Here is a 17,139-nt window from a genome sequence, read left to right as displayed (position 1 = left end):
AGATGTGCAAGCACTGAAGAACGCAGCCAGGGAGCAGCACAGCCTTCCCAGGAGCAAATCCAGGGCTTCTTTATAGAATTTAATTTCTTATCAATATTTTCAAAGAAGGAAATTTCACAAGAAAACCTCAATTTTTCCCCTTTCTTATGTTTTAAAAAAAAATAATGCAAGGCAAGAATCCTACACAGTGACAATATATCACATCTGAGGAGTGTCCAGCCCTTACCAGTGGCTGCCAAGACCTTAGCCATTCTCAGGACCTCTGGACCTTGGTGCCCTGGTCCAGTTTGTTCTACCCCTCCACCAGCCTTCTATCAGGAGCATTCAAAGGATGCACAAGCCAAGAGGCAATGCACCACAAGGCACAGTTAAAATCAGCAGGAAGTGTGTGAGGGACTGGGCTGCCCCTCCTTTGGAGACAGCTGAGGAGGGGACAGGGCTGGAGAAGGAAGAAAAGACACAGGGAGGGAAAAATTAGGTGGCAGCCACAGGGAAAACTTTAAGAACATAATGTATTATCATAAGAGGATTTTGTACAGTTCTGCAGTCTGGCATATGATGTAACCCGTTTCCATTTTATTAAAGAGAGATGGAAGAAGGGAGGGAGCAGGGAGGAAGCACAACAACCCATGTTGCTCTCCACTGCCCTGTGGCTGTGTGGGCGATGTGCACTTGTGTATGGGTTTGATCATGTGCTAGGATTTAAAAGCCAGTACGGTCCATTTCTGCACCTCTCTCTTTATTCACACCACACCCAGACCTCATGCCCCAAAGCAGCTCCTACCTGGCCCAGTGCCGGCACTCGGCAGACAAGCTGACTGATCAGCCACTGCCTGCCTTTTTTGCCCCCGACTCCATCTTCTCTGCTTGCTTCATGATGGTCAGGAGTCTTCATTCCAAGACCTATCTTTGCTCTCCCAGGCTGAGTGAGAGAGCTAGAACTGAGTGTCCCCTTCATGGGGGCAGCCTGCTCTATCCTTTAAACTCCATTCGATTTCACATCTTCATTCCTAAGATGAGGATGACCAGGGAAACACTTCTAAGGATTGTGTAGTTTGTCCCCCTTTCCACTCCTACCAAGGAAACCTGTGAAATTCAGACCTTCCTAACCTCTGGCACAGACTGCAGAAGAGGGAGGGGGTGGGGAAGAAAGACCTAATGGTGGATATTTAGAGTCAAGCTCAAGGGCTATACTACACTCAGGCTTTCAGGGTCCCAACCTGACTTGTGCTTCCACATGACCTGTATAGCCTTCAACAGCAGAGAACTCAGGAGTCAGAAGCATAAGATTCTCTGCTTTATTCTCAGCTTTGCCCCCACAACAAACTGCCTCCAGAGATGCCAGCCACCAGCAAGATTAAGTATGGGAATCCATCTCAAACAATCCCAGCAGTGGGCTTGGGCGCCATCTCTCCTTGATCAAGTTCAGAGGAGCAGCCTGTGCGCCCGCCCACTCGTTCACATGCACCATTGATGCTGATTAAAGGTTTAAAAGAGGAAGGAAATCGGATAGGATTTGGGCAGAATCCGACCAAGTTTTCCAGCCCTAAGCCGTTAAGTCCTGACAAGCCTTTGTTTTTGCCTTGATGTAGAGGGGTTGGGGGGAGCCTAAGTTAGGGAATGTAAATGACAGAGCCCAGAGTGTTTGAGATGATTATCAGATTTGTGTAAGATGTACTCTGCTCTTTAAAAAAGATCAACACCACACACACACACACACACACACACACACACACACACACACACACTGGTCTTCAGACACCCTAGCACATACCTATTATCAACACACTCACCTTACCGTGAGAATCACAGGCAGACAGCTGCTAGTAGAGCGTCATACTGGGACAGGTGAATGGAACTTTCCAGAAGTCTCAGAGGCAGTGTGAATCTACCATGAAAACCTAGAAGGTCTTCCTGGAGGATGAACTCTGCTCAAAGACTGACACAGAGAGAGGACATGGTAGGGAGGCAGGAGAATTCATTTTCCTACAATAGCAAAATGGAGTCCTTAGGAGGAGAGAAGGAGATACAGCTTCCTGTGAGGCGCAAAAACAAAACAAAAACCAAACCTGTGAGCATATCTGCCTTCCACCCCTAGATACAAATGGCACAACTTCACAAAATTCAAGTCTATATTGCAAAAGTTTGTCTCTAACACCTGCCTTCCTTCTTCTTACACTGAAGAGTGGGGTGAACGAGGATCACATTTGGAGAAGACAAGAATAAAAGCAGACACACTGTGACAGACACTGCTGGTGTTTGTTCGGCTTAGCTGAGTGCGTCTGGGTAGAAAATGTAACTATTTCCCTAAAACCTCACAAAGGAAGGGAAGAGGAAGTCTTTGGAGATTCCTGAGAAGCAAGGCTGTTTCCGAAACAAAGTTTGATTAGAAATTCTAAGAAGCTGGCGGTAGTTTTGAAACCTGTGCAGGTGGCCAGATAACTCCAGGAACTTAATCAGGCTTAGCAAGGTGCTGATATAGAAATGCAAATAGAAGGCCCTGGATGACTGGGTCAGCCAAGGAAAACCTGGAGGCAGAATCAATTTCTTCTCTGAGATTAAAACTGCAGCCTCCCCAGGTTGGAGGCTGCCGCATAAAGTTAAAGGCTCCAGAAGTTCTCAGAAAATGATAGGTCAGTCCCTCACTGCGTGGTCCAGAGGCAACTTCAGATTCCTGTTTCTCCCCACCTCTCTCAGGAGGACTTCAGCAGTCACTTTTTGATTGCATCATGGTAACTCTAGCAAGCCAAGCTTCTCACGGGTAAGCTGAATTTCAAAAGCCTGTAGAAACCACCCACCCATCACAGTGATGCCTGTTGCCATAACCCAGTGTGACCAGAAGGTGACCACACGGGGCTCAGTCTCCATGGTCCTCATTCAGCCTGGAATGCACTGAGGTGAGAAGGGAGATGCTGGAGCATCAGAGGTGAAGCCAACATCAGGGAACTCAGAGGGTTGAAGAAGTGAAAGCCAAGTGGTGAATTCAGGATCTCCTGAGCTTGCTCTGGAATCTGACTTGTCCCACAGGTGATGGAGGGCCACTGAATGTGTTTAGTATAAAAGAAAGAAATTCCAACTCCACAGGTATAGGAAAAATAAATTACCAGTACTGGCAATAGAAAACAGGGACATTGGGGACTTAAGGGAGACACAGAATCAGGTCTCAGACCAAGTCACTGGCATCTGACCTTGCTATCTCGGCAGCTCAGCTCAGCGTCCTCTCCTCCTTGAGTCCGTTTCTTTCCTTGGGGGCACATGCTAGCCATACTTGCTCCTGGCACATAGCCACCCACATGGAAGCCATACTTGCTCCTGGCACGTAGCCACTCACATGGAAGCCATACTTGGTCCTGGCACATAGCCACCCACATGGAAGCCATACTTGGTCCTGGCACATAGCCACCCACATGGAAGCCATACTTGGTCCTGGCACGTAGCCACCCACATGGAAGCCATACTTGTTCCTGGCACGAAGCCACTCACATGGAAGCCATACTTGCTCCTGGCACATAGTCATCAACTACCATCAACTACTTCCTTGGGTAGTTCAAGCTGAATCCTTAGGCCTGGTTTAACTTGATGTCTCATCCAGTCAGGCACCAGGAGTAGTGATGAGGTGATTCATATAAGTAAGGTAATATAATACACCTCACCCCTCCAAATTGGGGTGAAATTGGAGCTGAAGGGAGTATTCTTCCAAAACAAAAAAATTAATTTGATACCAAATGACAGCTCATGCTAGTGAGGATGGGGAACAAGGGGAACACTTATCCATTGTTAGGTGGGAGTGCAAACCTGTATAGCCATTATGGGAATTGTGTGGTGGTTCCCTAAAAAGATGAGAATCAGCTGGGTATGGTGGCGCACGCCTTTAATCCCATCACTCGGGAGGCAGAGGCAGGTGGATTTCTGAGTTCAAGGCCAGCCTGGTCTACAAAGTGAATTCCAGGATAGCCAGGGCTATATAGAGAAACTCTGTCTCAAACTCCCCCCCCCAAAAAAAAGAAAGGAAGGAAGGAAGGAAGGAAGGAAGGAAGGAAGGAAGGAAGAAAGAAAGAAAGAAAGAAAGAAAGAAAGAAAGAAAGAAAGAAAGAAAGAAAGAAAGATGAGAATCAATCTACTTCAAGATCCAGCTGTACTACTCTTGGATATACCAAAAGGATGCTCCATCTTACCACATGGACACTTGCTCATCAATGCTCTGTTCATAATAGCCAGAAACTGATGGAAACAACCTAGATGTCCATCAACAAATGAATTAGATAAAGAAAACACAGTATGTTTACACAATGAACTATTACTCAGGCATTGAAGAAAAGCGAAATCATGAAATTTGTAGGTAAATAGGACTAAAGAAAAGAATCATCCTGAATGAGGTAACTCAGACCCAGAAAGACAAACACTGCGTGTGTTCATTTATATGTGGGTGTTAGCCGTTACGCCACTGACGTGGAAGCAGCAAGCCTATGTAACTCATTAAACCCAGAGAAGTCAGTCTGGTGCCTTCCTAGAGCCTTCATCCCTATGGACTGGTTAGTACTCATGGACCGTATTCTGCACACTACCAAAGAAGAAATGTAAACACCAACCCAGCCGCTCACTTCTTGATCTACAAGAGTGACTTGCGGGTATAGTAATGGCACAGGCTTGTGGAAGTGCCCAACCAATATCTGACTGGAGTTAAGGCCCACTCCATGAGATGGGACACACACCCAGGACTGCTCAGGTGGTCAAGAACAACCTGAGACTAATCAGGCCAGTGACCTATGGGAAAACCGAATACTACCACCCTGCTAAAGGAGCATAGCAATAGCATGTCTCCTAATGACACTCTGCTACACCCATAGGCCAGTGCCTGCTCAGCCATCATCAGAGAAGCTCTCCCCTGGAGCCTATGGGAACAAATAACAGAGACCCCCAGCCAGGAAATTCATAGAGTGAGAGACCCTGGGACACTCGGACCTCAAAGGAATGTCTCCATCAAAGCCCTCTGCTTGGGTCTCAGAGAACTAACTCTGCAGAAGATGAGACAGAAAGAGTGTAAGAGCCCATGGGAATGGAGGACACAAAGGAATCAAGGCCTTCTAGACACAACTGGGTCGGACATGCATGAACCCACAGAGACTGAGGCCGCAGAGGATCAGCACAGCCCTCCATTGACAAGGTCCCAGAGCTGAGAGAGGAAGGGGGCCCGTGACCCATCCCTAGCCCAGATGCTATTTCCAATTGATAACCACTTACAAATGAAAATTTAGTTTTCTCCAAGGGAGTCTCACTGGGGACACCAACCACTCTTCCAGGTAGGCCATAAAGTGAGCTCACTGGCAGTTTTGGAGGTTCTTTGTCTCATAATGTTAATATGGCTTCCAGTGTGAGGAGTGTATGGGATTTCCATGTATCTCTGTGTCTATCTGTGTTCCTTTGGCTTTTCTCTTTTCTTTTCTTTTGTCATATTCCGATTGGTTTGTTTTTTATTCATCTTTCTGTATTGTAGTTGCTTATTGTTCCTTAGAGACCTGTTTATCTTCTAACCAGAGACAGAACGAGTGCAGATCCAGACTGTGGAGTAGACGGGAAGGGACTGAGAAGAGTAAGGGGAAGGAAAACCCATAATCAGAATGGATTATTATATGAAAAAAAAACTATTTTCAATAAAAGGAAAAAAAGAAACTTAATACCAGTCTAAATAAATAAATGAATGCTGGGAACAAAAACCTAATGCCCAGATCTGGAGATATAATTTACAGTAGAGTCACTTACTTAGCAGATGTGGGGCCCTCGATTTAATTCCCAGCACCACAGATGATGGTGATGGTGATGGTGGTGGTGGTGGTGGTGATACAAACCAAAATACTTTCTTGCAGGGAATGATTTTGTAGATAGATTTGCAGTTTTAGAAAAGCCATCAAGCAACCCCCAACACTGCAACAGCAGGTGGTGCGACACTGCAACAGCAGGTGGTGCGACACTGCAACAGCAGGTGGTGGGACACTGCAACAGCAGGTGGTGCGACACTGCAACAGCAGGTGGTGCGACACTGCAACAGCAGGTGGTGGGACACTGCAACGGCAGGTGGTGTGACACTGCAACAGCAGGTGGTGCGACACTGCAACAGCAGGTGGTGGGACATTGCTGGGAGCTACTGCAAGCAGGAAGAAGGGTGAGCGGTGGGGAAGAGGGTGTTTTCTTACAGAGGCCAAATCCAGAAAGAAAAGCAAAGTCTGGTGAGGAAGCTGGAGGCCGCATGCTTGGGACAGGGGCTGTGATCTCGCTAGAGTGCATGTCCTCTGTGCCACTGAAGTGTGCTGGGTGCTTGCCTTCCCCATAGCTCACCTCCAGCATCACCTTCTCCCATTGTTCATACAGGGATTTGTATGTACAGGTTGTTCTAATGTTCAGGTTGTTCTAATGTTCAGGTTGTTCTAATGTACAGGTTGTTCTAATGTACAGGTTATTAAGATCAATATTAGTTTCTCCATTTGAGAAAACTTGAGCCCAGAGGAGCTAAACCACCTGCTCAATGTTTCCTGACAGGCCACTTGTAGAACACAGGACTTCTGGCTTCAGACTTGAAGGTTGAGCCTGTCCGTTCTCCCCACTGCTCCTTGTTTTGCTGTGGGGCTCTCACTAGCCACCCTGCCTGATTGGAGACTCATGCTCAGACAATCCTATTCTGATTAACTTCGTTAGCATCATGGTTCCTCTAGGCCTTACACACTATATAAGCATGCCTATAGACCTAGGAAGCCTGTCATAATATTCATAATAATCACACTTTCGGTGGTCTAACCTTTAACCTAGGCAAATTCTCTAAGGTGCAAGCATGCACTCTGGGAGGATCGAACACTTAAGCAAAACCAAGTTTCATTAGTCCTTAAATACTGGGAACGGCCAGGGTCTGTCTGGGCACAGTTGCACATGTGTTTGTGTATGTGTACAGGGAGTGTTTCTTTGGAAGGAGCAGGGATAGTCAAAGCCATATTGCAAGGGAGAATGAAGATTTCCAATCTTTATTCCCAGCTTCCCGACCTGTGGAATGTTCCAGTACCACACCAGCCTTCAAGGCAGATGGCTAGTTACTGTGTGCAAATGTTACATTGACTCTGAAATGTTCTCACCTGTGCTCTTGGGGATTAATGAACTCCTGACGTGGGGATCCTAATCATTTTTCATAAATATGCATGGTCAGCTTATTAAAGTATCCCATGGGTTGATTATCAGCTGTCTGAGCAATATTTGTTTGGGGGAAATATTTACTTGCATGTGAAACAGAACCTGAGTTTGTTTTGTGAGATGCATGGTCTCCCAGCAAGCCTAGAGCTATTACCAGCCTGCATTAAAGGGACGCAGAGGGTGGCGATCGGGAATAGAGGGATGTCTGATGAGTTATGTGGAGCCTTCGCCAGGACGTGTGAAGTGTTTGCTTAGATTTGGTTTCACTTTAAAAAAAAAATCACAAGACCCTTCTATATGTAGAGCATTATACAAAGAATTCTACCTCGGAAATCAAAATGAACCTAAACCCCCGTGCTTTGAGACCTTGGGTAGGTTATCTAACTTCTGTGTACTTCAGTGGGCTCATTTCGAAAAAGAAATAATATCTACATCCTAAGGTTGTCAGGAGGCATGAATAACATACATCGTCATTCATAAATTCATAAAAACATAAATAAATTATACTTAGCTCCTAAAGCATGTTAGAGGCTTAAATAATGTGCAAAGCACCTAGCACAAAGCCTGGGGTTTCCCAGGCCTCGAGACCATTCCTCCTTATACACAAGTCCCACCCTCCTGGCTGGCTGGAAGATGTCGCACTTTCTGACGGAGCACAAAATGATAGGAAAGACACCATGGACTTAGTAGGAAATCAAGGTTGGATTCATATCTCCAAGGAGCCTGACCTGACTCACCAGCAGTGCGTGTATGTTGTATAGCGATTTCCTTCAGGCTGAACATGGCCATGGCCATCGCCGAGCTCGGGTACACAAGTCCCTCACAAGATGGAACCTATCACATTCCCTTATGAAGTGAGTGTCGAAGCTCCCAAGACTCATTGGGCTCACAGGTCTTGCAGGGTCACAGGTCTCAGGAACTTACAAGCTGTCGCAAGAACTTAGCCAGGCTCCTTCCTTATCCTTCCTGAGATTAAAAACGCAGATGCCCTTTTCTCTGCAAACTGAGGCAACTCCCTAGAGACCTTCAAGGCTTCCCTCCTATCCCTGTGTCTATAATAGCACTGAGGATGACCCAACAATAGATATGTCCTAGCTTATGCACAGCAAATCAAAACGTTCCAACTGAGCAGGCGCACAGAGGATCCTAAGCCATACATCCTACTCAAGGAAGTTACTTGAGGTGAAGAGAAAGATCTCTATCTGATGAGGAACCTGAACCAGACTTCCTGCTGAGGAGCACAGGTCTATGAGAAGCATGAGCCAAGTGGAAGAAAAAAAAAAAAAAAAAAAAAAAACAGCAGAGATACTGATGCCCTGAGACACCCGTGACAATGCAGAAAATGCCTCACTTTTCCAATTTGGATGTGGGGGATGGGTGTTGGGAGCCACTGCGAGCAGGCAGACAGGTGAGTGGCTGCCCCAGTGGGGACAAGATGGCTGCCAGAAAAGCAGGAAGACAGAAGGAAGGAGTACTGAAGACAGAGAGACACGTGGGAGAAGAAAGAGTATCTGATAACAGTGATTGGTTGGAGTCAGGCCCCAAACATCAAGTGTTGCCAGCAAACACCAGAAGTTGTAAGATCTGGGGCTGGTGAGATGGCTCAGTGGTTAAGAGCACTGACTGCTCTTCCGAAGGTCCTGAGTTCAAATCCCAGCCACCACATGGTGGCTCACAACCATCTGTAATGGGATCTGACGCTCTCTTCTGGAGCATCTGAAGACAGCTACAGTGTACTTACATATAATAAATAAATAAATCTTAAAAAAAAATGAAAGAAAAAAAAAGAAGTTGTAAGATCCATGAAAGAATCTGCAGGCTTCTAAGGGAAGGAACATGGCCCCACTGATGCCTTCATTCCAGACTTGTATCTTCTAGAACTATGAGACATACATCTCTGCCATCTAAACTGCCTAGCTTCAGGTATCTTCTCATGGCAGCCTCGAGACAAGTGTAACTTTAATTTTTTTCAAAGTTGACTTTAAATGATGGTTCTTAAACACTAACCTTCCTTGTAACCCACCACCCACCAGAGGTAGTGGAAAAGAAAGGATACAGGAGGGCAGGGGGAAGTGGACCTGTTTAGAAAGGTACTTTGGAGCAAAGTCTGTGTTGCCTGGCAGTTCAATTCACAGGTCAGCTCGATCCACTCACAGACACTGCACGGATACATCGGCAGTCTAGTCTGCTAGAGTCGGAATAGCAAACACCAATCAGCAGCTGTGGCACTACCTGACAAAAACAGCCAGGCCTCAGCCTTGGCTGTAGTCAACAGGAAGGACCAGGAAAAGGTCTCAGCTGTGCCTCTCTCAGTGAAGCGAAGATCAGCAAAGATGCAAAGACAAGTATTGCCCAGCTAGCTGTACCAGCAAGCTCTTCTCCGCCCCCATCACTGTCTGTTAAGTTCTATGTATACTCCCTCCTAACATCGTGTCTTCCACGTGCCTTGCCTCGACACATGCACCTATCGCAGCTGACGTCACACTGCCAATCAGCCCGAATCCTCGGAAGCAGCAAGAAGCTGCAACTCTTGTTCCTCCTGCTTTCTTAGGCCTTCAGATCTGAGTTAGGCTTGTACCACTGGCTCGTACAGCCAACACTCGAAGCCAGGAGAACCGCTTCCTGCAGCCGACGGGATATAGGGCTTCCCAACCTATCACTTCAGAAACAAACTGGAAATAATACATGTCTCTGCCAGGTTGGGGAGACTGCTCAATGGGTAGAGTGCATGCTGCACATGCATGAGGATCTGAGTTTGCAACCCCAGTAGTCATGCTAAGGGGTGGGGGTGGGGGCCAGCATGTGTCTATAATTCCGGTACTGAAGAGCAGAGGCTGGAGGATCCCAGGGTCTCTCTGGCCAACCAGTCTAGCCAATCAGTGAGCCCCAGGGGTCAGTAAGAGACCCCCGTCTCGGGCAATAAAGAGAAATAGTGGGAGACACCTGATGCTGATCTCTGACCTACACACACAGAGAAAGAGAGAGAGAGAGAGAGAGAGAGAGAGAGAGAGAGAGAGAGAGAGAGAGAACACATACACACCAATAAATCTCTTTATATATACACACATGCGTGTATCTGTGTAGATAGCTGCTTCTGATTCTTTGGAGAACCCTGACTCACGTGGAAAGATTGGAACATCATCTCTCCTCTAGTATGGCACACCAGGAGGCTCTCCCAAGGCAGGCCTGCTCAGTCCTAACCCTGCCTAGGTCCATGGAACCAAGAAGGCTCGCCTACATTAGAGACCTAGAGAGATGAGAGTTGACTCCCCCTTTGCCATTCAACAGTCAGCATCGCAAACTTCTAGAAAATAGAGGAGCCCGAGGGAAATCTAATAACAGCCCTACTTAAGAGCACACGACAATTATTACCTCCAACTGTGAGGGAGGCTGAGTAATTAAAAAGGGCTCTTTATTTTGATTAAAAAGATTACTTTTAGTGTTTCTGAATCTTTAGTGAAAGCCTAGAACTCTATTTTTAGACTGAAAACAAGATCTGTGGCCAGGGGCAGGGGTGTAATTTAAAGCTGGGGATGATGATTAGTAATCTAAAAAATGAGCACACGCCCCCCGTGGCCCCCAACTTGAACCATCCTCACCGCGTGGCTTTCAGGAGACACAGGATTACGGCAGCCCCCCCCCCGCCCCCACCCTGCTGCCGTGGATTAATAGGAGGCCCAAATTAATTGGTTTTAATCACTATAAATTTCCTTCCCAATAAAATTTCAAGAATTTCCAATCATGCTGATTTATATGTGTAATTAGAAATCCATTCACAGATGTCATACTGTTAGGTGGCGGGGAGTGTCAGCCCCAGCTCAGCTCCAGCTTGAGACCCAAGCACTGAAAAATGATGCCCAGGAACTTGACTGAAAGTAGGGGCAGGGGACACCCCCTCCCCCTGGAAACTTGTCCCTACCCAGGGTCACATAGAGGATGCTGGCCTGGAGTGAAATGTGGATTTTGTCACCCTAAATCCCAGTCCTTCCTCTGCTGCAGATGAAGAACCCTCGCTAGGTGCGGTCAAAGGCTAAGATAAAGTCAACACCCCTCCCAGCTTCCCTTTGATGCAAAGGCACAATGAACACAGCGGTGGAAGGTTGGAACAGTGAGCAGGACACTGGCCTGCCAGCTTTCCACTCCTGACAGGCAGATCTGCCACTCCGTGATGGCCCACACCCTTGGTTAGCCAAGTCCTGGCTGTCACATCCATGCTGGCTGCACTTGAGCTCCTGATTGCTCTCTCTGGTGCCATGTCTAATCTGCAAATGGTCCAGTATCACAATGAGAACCAGTAGCAGAATGAATGAATGAATGAATGAATGAATGAATGAAAGGACAGCAGCCAGAGGCTCCATCCTCTCCCCACTGTGACAAAGGCAGGCAGGAAAGTCTGTCAGTGAACAAGATATAACAGTTTTTATTTTTTTTAAGATTTATTTATTATTATATGTAAGTACACTGTAACTGTCTTCAGATGCACCAGAAGAGGGCTTCAGATCTCATCATGGATTCTTGTGAGCCACCATGTGGTTGCTGGCATTTGAACTCAGGACCTTCAGAAGGGCAGTCAGTGCTCTTAACTGCTGAGCCATCTTCCCCAGCCCACGTTGTAAGAGTGTTATGCCTGAACCTTCCCCATATCAGGCCTGGGCTGGTAGAAAGAAGACTCTAAGACCCCCAGTGTGGGTAGCAGTTACCGCAAGCCGTGTAGCCCCCGGGTCTGGAAAAGAAGCAGGTAAAAAGTAAAATCCCAGCGGAAAAAAAGTCAACCCCAGGTCAGGCAGCAAAGGTGGGTGCCCTGGAGGAGAACGGGGGACCATGGGCAGCAGCCAAAGTTAGCAACACAGGCGCGAGGAAGCCTTGGGTGGGTACCAGCCACAAGCAAAGCTCCACTCTGCGCCTAGAGTCTTCTGAGCTGGCTTCCCCAGCCTTCAGCCTGAGACCTTACTTAACAGGCTAGAGAGGATACAGTCAGGGCAGCTGCACTGAGCCCTGTGGCCCCTCGGTGAGTTTCCTGGCTCTGCCCATCTCCACAACTCATGCCATCACCATCTGTCACCTCAGGATCTCCTCCACAAGGGACATCATGGGCTCAAAGTTGCACCATCAGGAGAGCAGGGAGAGGAGGTCTCGAGCATTCGCTGAGGGTCTACCATGTTGTGTGTGTCCTGTGTGCAGCATCCTAAAGGAGCGGAAACATGAGCTTTGAGCAAGCTACGCTTGAAATTGCCTGTCCGTGGTCACATACGCTTGATTCCTGGGAGTCGGCTCACCAGATTAATATGGATTTAGGACCCAGGGTAAGGGGGCAATGGAGAGCTGCTTTTTGAGGGAATTACTAGAGAAGCCCTCAAGGGGAAGGAGATGGGCCTGTGTGGAAGGAAGGCATGGAGGGAAGTCGACCCCAGGAAGGCAGAGCCAGTTCTCGAAGTCGGTAAGTGGAAGCCAAGCATTTTTCACGGATTTCATGAGACACTCGACTTTTTTAGAAGATGTGAAAGTAGAAGCCGGAGATTTGAGGGAGGGCAGAGGAGAGGAGACAGGAAAGTGAGAGGGGGGTAAATTACACACACTTAGGAAAATGTCACAAGGAAACCCATAATTTTGTGAGAAAGAGAGAGAGAGAGAGAGAGAGAGAGAGAGAGCCCCTTCCTGACCCCTCAGGGTTTTAATCATCTAAGGAATGAAGTATAAAAGCCAGTCAGAGAGAAGCCATAGGAACAGCTACTCTGCAGAAGTTGATCTGGAAACTGGTGCTTTAGATTTCCGAGCCTGGATCCCTGGCCTAGACAAGACACAAGGCCTGTCCTATCTGCTGTGTACCTCCCAGCAGGTGGACCATCCATCCATCACACATGGAGATGTAACTTGGACTGCACTCCAGACTGGCGGCACACCTACGGGCCCAGGGTCAACTACAAGGTGGATAACATGTTGGCCAATGGGAACTTGTTGGCGTTGGTGGTACGAAAGCCAGACCTCACCTCCTACCTGGACTAAAGCTGTCTAGCTTTAATGCTCTGGGTTCGCCACAGGACAATAGTTCTGCAGTAAGCTTCTTGATGAGCAAAGACGGGCACAGTCAGAACCGTTTCCAACAGCTCCCCTTTCTCACAAGTGGTTGGTCCATTTGCCTGCTCAGCCCACCTCCTTCCAAGAGAGATCATCTTTGATGCAGCCTGATCCTTTAATGGGCCTGAAAGCTGTTGCTTTGGTCTAAAACACACCCCTGGCCCCAAGTGGGGGCTAGGTGGATAGGTCTTAATGGGGATTAGCGTCTGCCAGGCAGTGCCAGCACAGGGTCCTAAGAGGAGATTTCAGAGGTTGGGCACTGTTTAAGGGCTTAAATGTTTGATAATGCAGCCCCATCGCGTCTATGCATGGCGGGGCCTCAGCAGCAGCCTACCAGCCGATGCTGCAAGATTTGATTTGAGTAGTTTAAAAATATCCAAGTAGTCTGCAGGCTAATGGCAGACTCATTAGGATATCAATAATCGTTCGGCATTCTGAAAACCTTTTAATGCTCTGGGACAGCGAGCGGCAGAGCAAAGGAGAGAAGAAGGTCAACGGGGAACTTGTGGGGTCAGTTAAACAAGTAAAGACAGTAAATGAACCCAGGGGCTGCCAAGGCCCGGTTTGTTATCTGCTAGCACCCACACACAGCCCGGCTCTGCCAGGAGCCTTCCTGTTGCAGGTCAGGGAGGCTAGGGAAGTTGTAACAAACTTCTGCATCCCCTAATCTGTGCCTTATAGCAGCTGAACTTTGAGCTACACCAACCTCCCTCTGGGCAAGCCATTCTCCTCAGCCTGCCTTACACATCCATCCCCTCCTGTCCCCTGGCTCACCAGATTACAGGGGACCTGTGACCCACAAAGCTGACGTCTCATCCGCATTTCAGTTCTAAGCTCTACACAGGTTTCCTCTGATGCTCCATGCCACAAGACCCTCCTGCTAACAGCCATCGGAGTGTGCCATTCTGTGGAGTTAGCCAGGTCTTGGCAGCATCAGCACAAAGGTGGGGACTAGTTCCTGTCATAATCAGTGAGCTTGAGATGACATTTTTCCATCTCCCCGATCCTGCTTTGACCCACAGATCTTGTGAATCAAGACCTAGGCCTTTGCCCGTGCATACAAAAGCCTACCCTTGTGTCCTTAGGAATACATGGCACAACTATGTAAGCACTTTTAGAAGTGCCGACAGTGTGCTAAGGGCCCAGTCCTGCTTAGGGTCTAAACTGCTAGCTTCATTTCACTGTTGCTGCAAGGCCAGTAGAGTAACAGGAAGTAGACATAGGACTGTCTCCTGGCTTCTGGAGGGACTCCCAAGAAAAGGCACAGACTGGGGACCATGCAGTCTGTGCTAAGTCCCAAGACAGCTGGGAAGAGATCCTGACAGAAAATTGGACAACTGAGCCTTGTCCAGAGGTCTACAATGGAGATACCAGTTCAAAGGTCAACAGTACTTGGTGTGAGTTGACACATCGGAATGGCCGGGTGCCCTAGGAAAATACATAGCAGAAGAAGAATGAGGAGTTAAATATGCAGCACTCCCCAGTGGGCTAAGACCACCTAGGAGAAGCAGAGCTGCCCAGACTTCAAGGAAAGGCAAGACAAAATGAGCTGACAGAGGCCAGGGTGGAGTCACCTGGGGACATTAGCAGAGAACAAACTATCACCATGTATAATGGTGAAGGAGGCACTTTCCTCCATGGGAGAGTGTGTTTAGGGAGGACTGGGAGACTAGGAACCATTTGAGGGCATCAGCAGAGGCTGCTGAAGGAGCACTGTGAGAAGGGAGGACTAGGTACCAAAGAGACTGTGTCTGAATGGAGTCTGAACATGTGGATCCAGAGGAGAGCAAGTTCAAAGAGTTATACCCAAGCCCTCCTTGCCCGTGGCCTTCTCCACACCTCTCCACTGAACGAATATCATCCAGATATTTAAAGAGTACCTGCCAGAAAAGAACAACAAGCCAGCCCTGCGAGGCAGAAGGAGGAGAGGGGTCTGATGGTGCCTAATGAAGCAGAGAGGCCTCCAAAATTAGAACAAGAGAACCTCAGTGGCCAGAGGGAAGGCTGGGATGCTGCAGGAGAACTGAACCATGGTTGGGAGAAGGCACAGGAAGGAAGACCCAGCCAGACTCAGACATCAAGCTCAGTAGGGGGCACAGAATGGAAAATCTAACGGCAAAGAGGAGTTAGAAGGGAGCATGGAGGAGGACTGAGATCAAGTGAGGATTCAATGGGTCCAACGTGAACACACTCAGGAATGCCTGGAAAGACTTCAGGTCAGTATTTTTAGGAGAAACGGAGCTGGGGAACGGGGTGAAGCTCTTTGGGCAAGTGTAGCTGGCCACCCTTTTTAGTTCAGCTTACACTGAGCCGTTCGTGATTTACTTAGCCATTCACTCAGGAAAACCTTTCTCAACTCTCGAGTGTGATACACAGCAGGCAAGGAGTCCTCAGGACACTCATGTGTGGTGCTTCATCTGCTCCTCACAGTAGCCTTAAGAGGGAGGTTTCATTGATCACAGATTCCCAACGGAGAACTAAAACACGGGGCTGGAGAGATGGCTCAGCAGTTAAGAGCACTGGTTGACCTCTCAGAGGACCAGGGTCCATCCCCTGCACCCACACGGTGAGGCTCAACCATCCATAAGTCTAACTCCACAACTGCAATTCTTCTGGCTTCTGTGCACACCAAGCACACGTGTGATGCAAACACATCCATGCAAACAAAACACTCACGCACATAAAATAAAATAAATCTAAAAAGAAAAGAAAAGAAGAATTGGAAGACATGAAAGCACGGTAGAGTGAGCTCCTTGCCTGCGATTGCATTCAAGTGGCAGAGAAAAGATTCAGGCAGTTTGCCCGGCTCGAGGTGGGCTTCACCACTGTGGTATCCTGCCATCTTTCTCGAGAAAGCACTGCGGGTCTGGACCCGAATCCCAGTTGTGTCTCTGCAGTCCCTTATTGGAATTACTTTGACAAAATGCTTTGTCTTCTCCTCTCTTCTATTTTATGAAGATGGAGGCATTTTGACATGATCCCTGTCATTCATCAGAAGGACTCCAGAGAGTTCCAGCGCCTCGAAGAGTCTGAGATCTGTCTTCCACAAGCAGATGAAGATGGGTACAGCTAACTGTCTCAAAAGTATTCCTTCAGTCTGTAGGGTAAAGGTCACTTTGATTTTTCCAGCACACATGCACACTCCAGCATGTGTGCATGCGCACACACACACACACACACATGCACACACACCTCTGCCCAGGTCCCATTGAAGAGAAACTCATAAGGCTGGTGACAATTTATGATTCCCCCACTTCAGATGACAGAAGGCAATTTGAAGAGTCAATAAAAGCTGTGCTGTACCAAGGGTATTTTATGTCTCCTCAAACATAAAACTCCGTGGTCATGTGATCAATGTGCCAGAAATGAGCCACGGGCTGGGCTCATTGACAGGGAATGGACCCCCTGAGCTTGGTGGTTATTGGGGCAGACTTGATATGGAAAGTCATTGAGAGTCCACACAAAGCAAGCAGACCCTCTAACTGTGGTTTTGGGGGTCTCTGGGATCACTCCTCATGTATACTCTTGAACCAAAGCAACCCCCATCCTATCCTGGAATGTTTAAAATCCATTTTCTGTGGCCCACCTTTGGTGATTCTCAGCCCAGATACCCACTGATGCTGTAGCTTTGAGCAAAGCACACATCTTACCACACGTCTGTTTTCCCTTGTCACGAAGCAAGGACAGTTATGTCTCCATTGTTGGAAGAGGCTGGCAACAAGAAAATGCTCAAAGCACTGAACTATTGAGAGAGTAGAGTGTCCCTTTCAAACGAAGAGCACAAGCCCTCATGTCCAAAGTCAACTGAAGGCCTCAGGATGTTTTCAGACGTACTCATCTATTCCCCTGCCTATCCACATACCCAGCCTCCATCATCCCGTCCATCTGTCA

The sequence above is a fragment of the Mus caroli genome, chromosome 18 (genome assembly GCF_900094665.2).
Source record: "Mus caroli chromosome 18, CAROLI_EIJ_v1.1, whole genome shotgun sequence".
Classification (NCBI taxonomy): domain Eukaryota; kingdom Metazoa; phylum Chordata; class Mammalia; order Rodentia; family Muridae; genus Mus; species Mus caroli.
The sequence above is the reverse complement of the archived record's forward strand: the minus strand, read 5'-3'. Positions refer to the sequence as shown.